We start from the raw sequence: 14,295 nt of genomic DNA, 5'->3' as shown, positions 1-14,295 counted from the left end.
CAGTAGGTCTGAAGAGATACTGTCTTCCCTTCTTTGCTGAAGGATTAGATAAGGTACTAAGTGTGAAAATTCAGAACAAAATAGATGTGATGAAACAGCACTAAATTCTCTATCTTATCTTACAAGATATGAGTTTACATTCCCGAATGATTACAGGGTCACTCAGTGTGAATGTTGACGCGGGACAATGCATGGCTGCTGATAAGTGGTGGGAAAAGGATGTTGAGATGCATCAAGATGTTATGGGACAGGCTTATTGGTTAGCTGTTCTTTTCCTGTTAGTCATTTTTGTATGTTCATATTTTTCTATGCAAATTAATCTAATTAATCCTACTCCCCTGCTCTTTCCCCATAGCCCTGATTTTTTTTTTTTCCTTTTCAATTATATATCCAATTCCTTTTTGAAAGTTATTATTGAATGCTTCCATAACCCTTTCAGGTGATTCATTCCAAATGTTAAAAACTAGATGCGCAAAAAGATTTCCCATCTCACTCCAGCTGGCTCTTAAGCCATTTACCTTAAATCTGTGGCCTCTGCTTAATATCCCGCCCATGGTGGATACAATTTCCGTTATTTACTTTATCAAAGCCCCTTATAATCTTGAACACCCTTTGGGGCAGCAATGCCATAATTAGAAAAACATTCAAAAAGACAAAGATGAGCCATGTCGTTCAAATTGTATTCATATTCATTCAGCTGCAATTCGAACAAAGACAAATCTTAAATGCTTTTTTGCACTATTTTCATGGGCATTAATAATTTTAATTTATTTCTATATCACTGATGTGATTTGTGTCATCACACAAAGTCTTCAATTCACAAAATACCTCCTCGAAACTCTGGAACTGAATCCAAGAAATTTAGGTTCCTTCCAATTTACCTGAATTGCTGAATTTGGATTGATTTGGATTTCTAACTAATTTGAGGGTTGATCCTTAACCAGAATTAAGAAGCATTTTACATTGCTTGTGTTTATTCCTGAAGATGAAAGCCTGTTTATTCTGGAATGACTCTTTTTCAAACACATCCACAACATTTTATGAATACTTGTAACTCCTGAACCATTATATGTTTCACGATGGCCTGTGGGTAAGATGATGTGCCCTCTTTTTCCTCAAAGTTTATGGGCTGGGCAGCTGCAAATTTGTGAATCGTTCCAGAAGTTCTAAACTGGGCTGTTCTCATTCCTTGGCCTGTAACCAGTGCAAACATTCCTCAGAAGCCAATAAGTTGATGTTAGAGCAACATGAATGCAGCTGATACTTCCAGGAAATTGGCTTACTTAAGAAGACCCTGACATGGTGATAATAATCATTGAAGCAGCACATCGAGTTGGAGGCTACACTGAAGCTGCAGCTTAAAGACAGAGCAGGAGTGGGCTTTCACACCAGAATATTATGTATTTGTGGTTTGGCAGATCTGTGAGGAGTAGAGTGATCTTGTGCTATGTTCTAAAAATAATGAGATTGAGGTTTCCATTTTTCTGCAGAATGTGCTTTAAACAGACACATGCCACATTTGTTCTACACTTTGTTTTTTGTGGTCTGCAACTAGATGAATGTCAGATAGTTAAAAATATATAATGCAAATTATTGCTGGGTTGCTGGAGGACCCTCTCACAAAGTAGGGAGATTCCCATCGAGAAGATCTGTGGATTTCATAAATATGTCTCAAAGCAATGGGCCCAATTTCATGTTCTGTAGATGCAGCATTAACCCTGACCCATTTGTTTAGTTGGTTGGACTATCATTTAGTTTAATAGCTAAAGGTGATAATGATTTTATGAATGTTTATCTTGTTCACTAAGAGAATGGAGTTGTGTGTAATTCTATATCACTGTTGTTTCAGCTGGGGAATTCACGATTCACAAAAGCTACTTATCACACAGCTGGCTTCTGGCTGGTAGCACTAAAGTAGTTCTATTCAAAAAATAAAATAAAATCAGTGCAAATGCAAAACAACGTTGCTTTATATAGCATTCCTAACATAGCAAAATGTCCCAACACAGCTGAAAGCACCAGTGACAATAGGGAGAATGTGTGACTTCTGGACTTGAGGAAACAAAGATGAGGGGTGTAAGGAGGGGAGCAAGGAGGATGGGAGCGAGTAAGGGTTTTACTTGGGACAAGGGGGTCAATATTGAATCAGGGAGTGGTTGAGCAGATGCAGGGATATTGTGCAATTGGAAAGCCAAAGGTTGAGCAGTTGGAAGTTTAAAAGTTCAATTGTAAGTGTCTCAGTGACGAATTTTTTTCATGGGCTGTTGCAGAAAGAAGTGGATTTGGAATGGGAGGAGGATGCAAGACAGTGGTTAGAGATCTTAAGGGGCTAAGACCTCATTCTATATTTTTATAAAATAAATATATATCATTCAACTGTTCAGATAGTGCCTCTTTGGAGCATTTGAACAAATATTTAGCCCATAATCACTCAAAGTAAACCAATAAGCCCAGTAACTCTAAACTTCAACTATGCTTCATTTTCAGCTCACACTGTACTTATAATTGTTATGTGAATGCGCACGACGTTCCAAAGAGCTACTTGGAACATAAGGAAGTTAAATGTACAGTATGGAAAAAATGAAAAGCAGCTCTATTATATAGTGCCAGTATCATACATATTTATACCCCAGACAGCAATGTTAAAGATCAAGAAGGCTCAATCTGTAGATAGGCCCCAGCTATGCCTGTCTCTTTATGGGGTATGTGGAACATTCCTTGTTCCAGTCCTACTCCGGCCCCCTCCCACAACTCTTTCTCCGGTACATCGATGATTACTTCGGTGCTGCTTCATGCTCTCGTCAGAACTTGGAAAAATGTATTCATTTTGCTTCCAATCTCCACCCCTCCATCATTTTCACGTGGTCCATCTCTGACACTTCCCTTCCCTTCCTTGACCTCTCTGTCTCAATTTCTGGTGATAGACTGTCCACCAATATCCATTACAAGCCTACTGACTCCCACAGCTACCTCGACTACAGCTCTTCACACCCCGCTTCCTGTAAGGACTCCATCCCATTCTCTCAGTTCCTTCGCCTCCGTTGCATCTGTTCTGATGATGCTACCTTCAAAAACAGTTCCTCTGACATGTCCTCCTTCCTTAACTGAGGTTTTCCACCCACGGTCGTTGACAGGGCCCTCAACCATGTCCGGCCCATCTCCCGCGCATCCGCCCTCACGCCTTCTCCTCCCTCCTAGAAACATGATAGGGTCCCCTTTGTCCTCACTTATCACCCCACCAGTCTCCGCATTCAAAGGATCATCCTCCGCCATTTCTGCCAACTCCAGCATGATGCCACTACCAAACACATCTTCCCTTCACCCCCCCGGCGACATTCCGTAGGGATTGTTCCCTCTGGGACACCCTGGTCCACTCCTCCATCACCCCCTACTCCTCAACCCCCACCTATGGCACCACCCCATGCCCACACAAAAGATGTAACACCTGCCCCTTCACTTCCTCTCTCCTCACCGTCCAAGGGCCCAAACACTCCTTTCAAGTGAAGCAGCATTTCACTTGCATTTCCCCCAACTTAGTCTACTGTATTTGTTGCTCCCAATGTGGTCTCCTCTACATTGGAGAGACCAAACGTAAACTGGGCGACCGCTTTGCAGAACGCCTGCGGTCTGTCCGCAAGAATGACCCAAACCTCCCTGTCGTTTGCCATTTTAACACTCCACCCTGCTCTCTTGCCCACATGTCTGTCCTTGGCTTGCTGCATTGTTCCAGTGAAGCCCAACGCAAACTGTAGGAACAACACCTCATCTTCCGACTAGGCACTTTACAGCCTTCCGGACTGAATATTGAATTCAACAAATTTAGGTCCTGAACTCCCTCCTCCATCCCCACCCCCTTTCCGTTTCTTCCCCCTTCCTTTTGATTTTTCCAATAATTTATATAGATTTTTCTTTTCCCACCTATTTCCATTATTTTTAAATCTTGTATGCCCTGTTAGTCTTTCCACCCCACCCCCACTAGAGCTGTACCTTGAGTGCCCTGCCATCCATTCTTAATTAGCACATTCGTTTAGATAATATCACCACCTTCAACACTTATTTGTTCTTTTGTCTGTGATATCTTTTGATTATCTGCTCCTATCACTGCTTGCTTGTCCCTACAACCACACCACACCCCCCCACCCCACCTTAAGCCAGCTTATATTTCACCCCTCTTCTACTTTTCACTCAGTTCCGTTGAAGGGTCATGAGGACTCGAAACGTCAACTCTTTTCTTCTCTGCCGATGCTGCCAGACCTGCTGGGTTTTTCCAGGTAATTCTGTTTTTGTTTTGGATTTCCAGCATCCGCAGTTTTTTTTGTTTTTATCAATCTGTAGATGTTTGAACTCTTGTTCAGGACACCACTGCTTTAATCCCATCTCCTACCGACTTTCAAACATTCCTTGAATGCACCTCATTTTAGTAATATAAACAACTAGGGCAAGAGACTTATCTTACATCACCAGGACTGACATGATCAGCTAAGCCAGAGGGGCAGTGATAAGACCAAGAATCCAACCAAGGAGCAGCCAAGTTCCTGTGTAAACTAGTGGAGAAAAAATCTTCACTGGGCTAGAAAAATCAAAGTAACTTCTCTCATTTCCCTCCAATTTTCCTTTTTTTTTCTCCTTAGGTCCTCACACTATTTAGTATTTTCAGGGTGGAGTTGGCGTAAAGAATGCTATGGCCTGAACTTACACTTAGGGGACCACAGAGTTGGGACAATTCTCGGCTCTGCAAACCCGACCCGGGAAAAAATGCCCTGGAAGTTCCGATTTTTTAATCCAGTTCGGTGTGTGAAAATGGGAGCTGTACCTGATGACCCTGGAAAGAGTTCAGAGGCTGCTGGGTGTGGAGGCTGGCTGCGTGGAAGGCCTGCCTCGATGATCTGGCACTTTGTTGAAGATATCTAAAAAATAAATAAAACAAAAGTCAGCTCTCCAACCCTCACCTCTCACCTCTATTCCCCATCCATTTCAATCCATGCCTCCCACTCACTCCCATAGCCCTTCATACCCTCCATGCCAACCTATGCCCCTCTACCCTCCCCTATGGCCCCTCATAGGGCCAGGAAGAGAAATCATGGGCCCTGATGCTTCTCCTGTTTCCGGGCCCCTTATTTGCCCCTGCTCACTCCTTAACCATCTCCCTCAATTGTATGTGATAGTTTAACGGCATTGTGCAATTTTGTTAACTTGACAGGGAAATATCCCATTAGTTATTCATAACACTGTCCACACGATATCGCTGATTTTGGTGATTGCCTCAGTCCTCATTAACATGTCCTGCCCATTGCACTATATGGATGCAGTGACACTAAATTCATGTTTGGGGGAAAGATTCAATTCTTGCAACCCAGATAAACTCTATTCTGTAGAAGAATTAGAAGACTTTCTCCTGCCTGGGTGCATTTTATACAAGGAGTGTAGTTGGATTCTATTTTATCAGTAATGTCACAGGGTAGAAAGATCGAAGGACTCCTGAGCAATAAGGTGGAATGTTTGAACACATAGGCCTTCACTGTCAGTGAAAAGCATTGGAGCCCTCAAGTGTCACTGTGCAACACAACTTTTAAGAGGACAGAGGACAAGATTCGATCTGTGTTTTCTTGATCAACAAGTCTGAAGGTTCTGCTGATTGGTGATTCTCACTACAATATATTTTCAATATCTACTATGCAACACAATTTTATCATAATATTTCAATACCTCAAAAGCTCATAAAAGCGCCAAGTGTTATGGAACAGCCGATGGTAAATGCTGAGTTGTTCAAATCACAAAGGGAAACTTGAAACAACTGTCACAACTGTTTTGCAATTTGTATAAATTTCGAGACGTGTGCCTTGAATTCAGTAGTAACAAGACCACCAAGTCTTATAGGTTTTTTACAAAATTAGATTATTAACAAGAAAAATTATTTTAAGCACATACATATGTCTACAAATTACTGCTATAATAACTTCTAAATCCCCTATTTAATCTGACTCCCAGTTACACTTTCATTAAGGGCACAATAAGACACATAGATTTTAAAAGACCCAGGCAATTAAACTTGATGCCCTGAACCAGTTGAATTCAAAGTGAGTTTTCTTAACTTAGTTCTTTGAAGACAGCAGATTGAGGCAAAGATGCTGAAGGCTTTTTACATCTGTAAGATCTTAAAATGCCTACCTTTACACACAGCCTCCACTTCTTTATACATATTTTTCCCTTTGAATGCAAATTCCCATTGTTTCACTATGTCTTTGGACTTTATCCTAGACTCTCTCAGAAGGGGAACCAGCCTCTCAGCATCCACCCTGTCAAACCCCTGAAGAATCTTATATGTTTCAATAAAGTTACCTCTCATTCTCCTAAACTCCAATGAGGTACAGGCCTAACCTACTCAACCTCTCCTCATAAGAAAATCCCTCCATACCCTGAAGCAACCTAGTGAACCTTCTCTGGACTGCCTCCAATGCCAGTACATCTTTCCTTAGAAAAGGGAACCAAAATTGTTCATAGTATTCTAGGTGTAGTCTAACTAGTGCCTGGTACAGTTTTGGCAAGACTTCCCTATTTTTATACTCCATTTGCTTTGAAATAAAGGCCAACATTCTATTTGCCTTTCCCAATTACCTGCTGAACTTATATGCTAGCTTTTTGTGATTCATGCATGAGGAACCCCAAATCCCTCTGTGCTGCAGCTTTCTGCAATCTTTCTTTATTTAAATAATATTCAGCTCCGCAATTCTTCCAGCCAATGTGCATAACCTCATATTTCCTACACTATATTCCATTTCCCAAGGTTTTGCCCACTCATTAAACCTGTCGATATTCCTCTGTAAACTCTTTATATCATCCTCACCACTTGCCTTCCCACCTATTTTTGTATCATCCACAAATTTGGCGATAGTACATTCACTTCCCTCACCCAAGTCATTAATATATATTGTAAATAATTGTGGCCCCAGCACTGATCCCTCTGGCACTCCACTTGTTACAGGTTGGCATCCTGAAAATTCCCCCTTATCCTAACTTTCTGTCTTCTGTTAGTTAGCTAATCCTCTATCCATGCAAAAAAAACTACCCCCAGCACCATGGGCTCTTATCTTTTTAAGTAGCCTTATGTGGAATACCTTATTGAACACCTTTTGGAAATTCAAATATATTACATCTACTGGTTCCCCTTTATCTATCCTGCCTCCTGATAGGTTTCTAATGAATTTGTCAGGCATGGTTAATAATAAGATCACCAAACCTTATAGGTTTTTACAAAACTAGATTAAATATTTTTAAACAAGAAAAATGATTTTTAAGCACATACTTATGTCTACAAATTACTGCTATAATAACTTCTAAATCCCCTATTAATCTGACTCCCAGTTACACTTTCATTAAGGCACAGTAAGACACACACATTTTAAAAGATCCAGGCAAACAAACATAATACCCTGAACCAGTAAATGTCAAAGTGAGTTTTCTTAACTTAGTTCTTTGAAGACAACAGATTGAGGCACAGTTGCTAAAGGTGTTTCACACTTGTAAGATCTTAAAATGCCTACCTTTACACACAGCCTCCACTTCTTTATACATATTTTTCCCTTTGAATGCAAATTCCCATTGTTTCACTATGTCTTTAGACTTTATCTTCCTGATAATAAAAATCTTTCATAGCTCTAAGTTTTACCAGTAATGTTTGGGAAAAATAAATGCACTGTTTCTAAACTTCACCTGGCTATGTGACACATTTCACTCCTTCTTTTGAAAACAATCTAGTCTGGTTTATTTAAAAATGCAAATATCCATTTACACATTACATTCTAAACTTCCCCCATGTTTACATGAAAGCTTTCAGACCAGCTGCCTTTAATCCAATTAAGTCTCTCTCTCACACACACACACATCGACACATCCCACTATTACTCTATTTTACAATAATTCCAATAACTTTATGTGAATTATTATATCTTCCCGACACCAAGAGTGGGATAAAAAGTAAGTAGACAAAAGTCAATATTGAAGTCAATGGGTAAGACTCCTGAGGATCATGTGCAGAATAAAACAGGTTACTGATTCACTATGAGCCCATTATGCACTCCTGTCCTGGCAATTTCACCTCACAAAGTCCGCTCACAGTAAACTTCCATTAGCAATAAACAGAACTCCAGCCATGATTCCACCCTTTGTTTGCAAGGTAATTATGGATGACAAAGGCCTTCTAGCCCAGCTAATTTCATCCATTCAGAATGACATATTAACATATGCATTAGGAAAAGCAATAAGGCATTCAGCCCCTCGACCATTTTATAATATTGCTTACATTATACCAGTGACTACAACTCAAAAGTGCTTAATCGGCTGTAAAGTGATTTGGGACTTTGTGAAAGGTACTGTATAATATAGGTTTTGTCTTTCTTTCACTACACCTGCATGCAATAGGTAGAGTGACTGTAGCAATGGTGACATTGGAGGCCCAATGCTGATTCTCTAAGGATAATTACCACAGAGCGATAAACTGATGTTAGGAAAATGGCTACAAATAAATCACTATATTTACAAAACAATTCAACTCTGTAGCTCATGCAACCTTACCATTCTGACTTCTCTGGTGCCAACCCACAATATCACCATAAATAGCATCTTCCCCCTTTACACTAATGACACTATCCCCAGGATTTGGCAATCAAACATCTAACAGCAGCTCAGGAAAAATGTAGATTGAATTGTTGATCTGAATTTCTCAAAGAACGATACATGGGGTGGGATTTTCCAGCCCTGTTCACAATGGGCATGTTTGGTGGTGAGATTGGAGAATCTTGCGAGAAGGCCCTAGTTGCATTTACGGACACCATAAATCCAGTATACGATTGCCCCCCTCCCCACATCAATGGCAGGCCATGTTTCCTGCCAAAGAACATCGGGAACTTAATTGTAATAAATTTGTATCTAATTATTGTGGCCACATGCCGGAATCATCCCCCCATCAAATTTAATTCCCATGTCAGTGTGATTTCACAACAGCGTAACTTAAACTGCCTTTAGAAGGCGTTAACTTGGCTACCTCAACTTCTAGGGGAATTTGGAGGTGAGTGCACATAACTTCACCCAGCACTCGCAATGATCCTGGCAGCTTCGGGGGTGGGGGTGTGGTGGCTTCTTCTTAGCTGGCTTTTGGTGCCGGTGCAAGGGTAACAGTTTTATTTTTCAGTTGTTCATGGGATGTGGTGTTGCTGGCTGGGCGAGCATTTATTTCCCATCCCTAATTGCCCTTGAGAACTGAGTAGCTTGTGAGGCCATTTAAGAGTCAACCACATTGCTGTGGATCTGGAGTCACATGTAGACCAGTAAGGACAGCAGATTTCCCTCCCTGAAGGGTGTTAGTGAACCAGATAACGAGAAATGAGTTCTGTGGGGCAGGGGCAAGCTGACACGATCGGTCTACCGGGACAGTTCTGTTTGTGGATTTTGGGTAGGAGGTAGAAGTGGGCCGTCCGAGGTTGGGCGACTATCAGGTTGGAAGCTGTGGGAGGAAGATCCTCAGAGGAGATGAGGTCAGTGACAGTCCTGGAAACAATGGCTTGATGTTCAGTGGTGGGGTCATGGTCCAGGGAGAGGTAGGAGGAAGTGTCTGCGAGTTGACGCTCAGCCTCCGCGAGGTAGAGGTCAGTGCGCCAGACAACAACAGCACCACTCTTGTAATCGGGTTTGATGACAATGTCAGGGTTGGACCTGAGAGAATGGAATGCAGTAAGTTCAGAGAGAGAGAGATTAGAATGGATGAGAGGAGCAGAGAAATTGAGACGACTAATGTCGCGTCGACAGTTCTCAGTGAAAAGATCAAGAGAAGGTAAGAATCCAGAGGGAGGGGTCCAGGTGGAGGGAGAATATTGGAGGTGGGTGAAAGGATCCATTGAATGGGGAGGGGACTCCTGCCCAAAGAAGTGAGCCCGGAGACAAAGACGGCGGAAGAAGAGTTCAGCATTGTGCCGAGCCCGAAATTCATTAAGGTGAGGGCGTAGGGGTATGAAACTAAGCCCTTTGCTGAGCACTGAACGTTCAGCATCAGAGCGGGGAAGGTCAGGGGGTATAGTGAATACACGCTGGGGCTGGGATTGGAAGATGGGGTGGGGACGGAGGGACAGGCAGGGGTGGAGGGTCCTAGGTGGGTGTTGGTGTCGATGAGTTGTTGGAGCTTGCGTTCCTTAGCACTTGAGAGAAAGAGAAAAGGTTTCTTGTTGAGGCGTCGGATGAGATGAAGAATAAAATGAAACTGGGGACACGCGCAGCTTTGAAAAAGGGTATGGCCGTGCTGCTGGAGGGAGTGGTCGAGTGTGTTCATATGGCGGTGCATGGCACTGAGTGTGGATCTCAGAATGTGATGGGAACAGCAGTCCGAGAAACGTTTTATGTCCCGGAGATACCTGTAATCCTGGGTGGGTTCGAAACATGAGGGGTGGAATTTTAGTTGAAATCCACGTGGGGTAAGTCGGAGACAGTCACTGAGAAAGGAGATATGGCTATGAAAGCGGATTTTAGTAAACACCTTGTCAAACACCAGGAGAGAAATGGAAAGCAATGAAGGTGAGCAAGGCAAGAGAGAGATACGGAAATCTCAGGACAAAGGTGACAGTGCCAGAGTGGGTGGGTCATGGCAGCACTGACTGAAGTTTGAGCAGGAAGTTTGACTGCCCTTGACATTAAGGCTGCATTTGACCAAGTTTGGCATCAAGGAACCCTAGCAAAACTGGGGTCAATGAAAATCATGGGGAAAACTCTTTGCTAGTTGGAGTCATTCCTAGATCAAAGGAAGATGGTGGTGGTTGTTGCAGGTCAATCATCTCAGCTCCAGGACATCACTGCAGGAGTTCCTCAGGGTAGTGTCCTCGGCCCAACCATCTTCAGCTGCTTCATCAATGATCTTCCTTCTATCATAAGGTCAGAAGTGGGGATGTTTGCTGATGATTGCACAATGTTCAGCACCATTTGTGACTCCTCAGATACTGAAGCAGTCCATGTCGAAATGCAGCAAAACCTGGACAATATCCAGTCTTGGGCTGACGAGTGGCAAATAACATTTGTGCCACACAAGTGTCAGAGAACGACCATCTCCAACAAGAGAGAATCCAACCATCGCCCCTTGATGCTCAATAGCATTACCATCACTGAAACCCCACTATCAGTATTGTTGGGGTTACCATTGACTAGAAACTGAACTGGACTAGCCATATAAACACTGTGGCTACAAGAGCAGGTCAGAGGCTAGGAAACCTGCACTGAGGAACTCACCTCCTGACTCCCACAAAACCTGTGCACCATCTATAAGCCACAAGTCAGGAATGTGATGGAATACTCCCCAACTGCCTGGATGAGTGCAGCTCCTACAACACTCAATAAGCTTGACACCATCCAGGAAAAAGCAGCCTGCTTGATTGGCACCACAACCACAAACATTCACTCCCTCCACCACCGATGCATAGTAGCAGCAGGGTGTACCATCTACAAGGTACACTGCAGGAACTCACCAAGGCTCTTTCAACAGCACCTTCCAAACCCACGACCACTACCATCTAGAAAGGCAGCAGATAAATGGGAACACCACCACCTGGAAGTTTCCCTCCAAGTCACTCACCATCCCGACTTGGGAATATATCGCTGTTCATTTACCGTCGCTGGGTCAAAATCCTGGAACTCCTTTTCTAACAGCTCTGTGGGTGTACCTATACCACATGGACAGCAGTGGTTCAAAAAGGCAGCTCACCACCACCTTCTCAAGGGCAACTAGGGATGGGCGATAAATGCTGGCTCAGCCAGTGAAGACTGCATCCTGTGAATGAAAAAGCTTGCAGGGGTGGGGTGAAGAGTGGGGGGGGGGGGGGGGGGGGTAATGGAGGGGGTGGAGGGGGGTGGGGGGGGAAACTGTTGGGCTAATGGCAAATCATGTCAAAGGTGACCCACCACAGCTGACAGTGTTTAGCCTGAATTCAATTGACATGCTTGGAGTCAGCCTGGTCAAGCAATCGTGCCCATTGAAGCAGCACTAATTCCTCACAGTGCCAGTGCTTGCTCCTCTACTGTTAACCCTTCACATGCACACTCCAAACTCAAATGCAGAACCACTGCATAACTGGGCAAGTCTGAGGATCCTGTTGGGAAAGGTGGCCATCGAACACTGATGGAGGGGTGCGCTCCTAGTTCCTTGCATTATATTTCAGTTGACATTGAAAATCACCCTCATGATTCAAGCAAACTGGAGTCCAGGCTAGTAAAATGCCTGCGCCTGAGATGAGAGTTCAGGATGCAGTTGAGTGGCCAAAGCTGATGCCATTCGGTCATATGGTGTGGGGCAGCGCTGGGTGTGGGCATGGTGAGCCATCATGTGCACTAAACACTGGGCATCCATGTGGTGGCCTGGACTCTCTGACATGTGTTAAGGAGCCTGGAGAGGCAACCACAGGCAATGACTTGACCAAGTGTGGTCCTGAGGAGACAATTGCAAAGAAGAACTTTGCGTCTCTCTCTTTGATATTGTAGCAAGGAGACCATCAGGAGCATGGAGTCTGGTGATCTCGCTGTCTGCCTGATTGCTTATAGACAGGGGAGAAGGAGAAGAATGTGACGGAGGCACCTGGCTCACCAAAGGGAGGAGCAGAATCCTCAAGACCAAGGGGCAGCACGGCCTCCTCTGCACAAAGAGGATGAACGCCACAGCGCCACGGTTTATAGGCATATCACTAGGTCCAGGGTCTGCTGATGGTGGATGTGCTACCTGCAGATGAGTGAGAACCAGTGTTGCCGATGCCTGCGCATGTCAAGGGAACTGGTCACGCACATATGCCACTTTCTGCAGGAGTTGGCACCATGGGGACTTGGAGGGCATCCACTGCCATTGACTGTTAAAAGTTACTGCCACACTCAATTCCCAAGGCAGTGGCTCCTTCCAGGGCTCTACTGTGGACCTTTGTGGGATCTCGCAAGCCTTCACCCACAAATGTATCCAGGAGGTCACCGACACCTTTTTGCCAAGGCACACCTTTGTCAATTTCAACAGGGATCAGGCAAGCCAGGAAGCAAGAGTGCTGGGATTTGCTTAGATTTCCAGATTCCCACAGGTGCAGGATGCCATTGACTGCACCCACATGGCTTGTAAATCTCCCTGGTAACAAGCAGACCTGTATGTGAACCACTCTCTCAATGTTCAGCTGGTTTGCGACCCTAACAAACTGATCATGCAGGTATGTGCAAGATACCCTGGAAGTGTCCATGACTTGTACATCCTCGGCAGGTCTCAGAGCTCTGACATCTTCCAGAGACCACACAGGCTGCCGGGTTGGCACCTCCTGGACAAGGGCTACCCACAAACGTCATGGCTAATGACACCTGTATGGTGCCCTCAGACTTCTGGTGAGAGAAGGTACAGCGAGGCTCATGCCGCCACCCGGAGTTTGTTGAACACACTACTGACATCCTGAAAATGAGATTCTGGTTCCTGGACAGATCTGGTGGAGCACTGCAGTACACTCCCCAGAGGGTGTCGTGCATCATAGTGACTTGCTACGCACTACACAATCTGGCGATGCAAAGGGGGGATGACCTGGATAATGAGGAGATGCAAGAGCTGCACACGTCCTCCAATGAGAGGGAAGTTAAAGGGGATGATGGTGATGAGGTTCTGGAAGGTGAGAGTGCAGGCGATGAGGCCATTGCACTGGTCAAACAATGCAGGCTTACTCATGAGGCCCTCATTGTCACAAGATTCCAGGAGGATGATGATGAAATGCAGTGAAGAGTCCTGAAATCTTCACATTGCCTCTGGGAACATTTGACACCTGTCTTGCTGAGGGCAGCACACATACGCTCTGTGAAGAAGCTCATATCATCGAGAGGCTGCTGAGATGCAGTAGGCACATGGGCTTTAAGACAACATGATCCTTTGGCAGGTTACATCACCTGTTCTCTTCACACCTTCACCTGTCGAGAATGGTGTCGAGACGGTGGGGGTGCAGCACTGCCTCAAAGGTACTGCATGCACACAGAGAACATCACGGAACCCAGTGACGCTTAGGTACGAGATCCTTGCAGCAGCAACAAGCCACATGGAGGTGCAGGCACCACTAATCTGGAGAGTGACTTTGAAGCTGGACGATCACTGTGCTCAAAAGGTTACACTCTGCACAGGGTAGAGGCCCTGCACTGTAACACTAGCCTTCGTCTTGTGCAGGAAATGTGGTTTCACATCTGATTGACATGAACACTGCTCAACATTACAAGGAGCCACAGACAAGGAGATATTCTTGGAAGTGTATTTACAATGGTTGA

This window comes from Carcharodon carcharias, chromosome 18 (assembly GCF_017639515.1).
Source record: "Carcharodon carcharias isolate sCarCar2 chromosome 18, sCarCar2.pri, whole genome shotgun sequence".
Taxonomy (NCBI): domain Eukaryota; kingdom Metazoa; phylum Chordata; class Chondrichthyes; order Lamniformes; family Lamnidae; genus Carcharodon; species Carcharodon carcharias.
The sequence above is the reverse complement of the archived record's forward strand: the minus strand, read 5'-3'. Positions refer to the sequence as shown.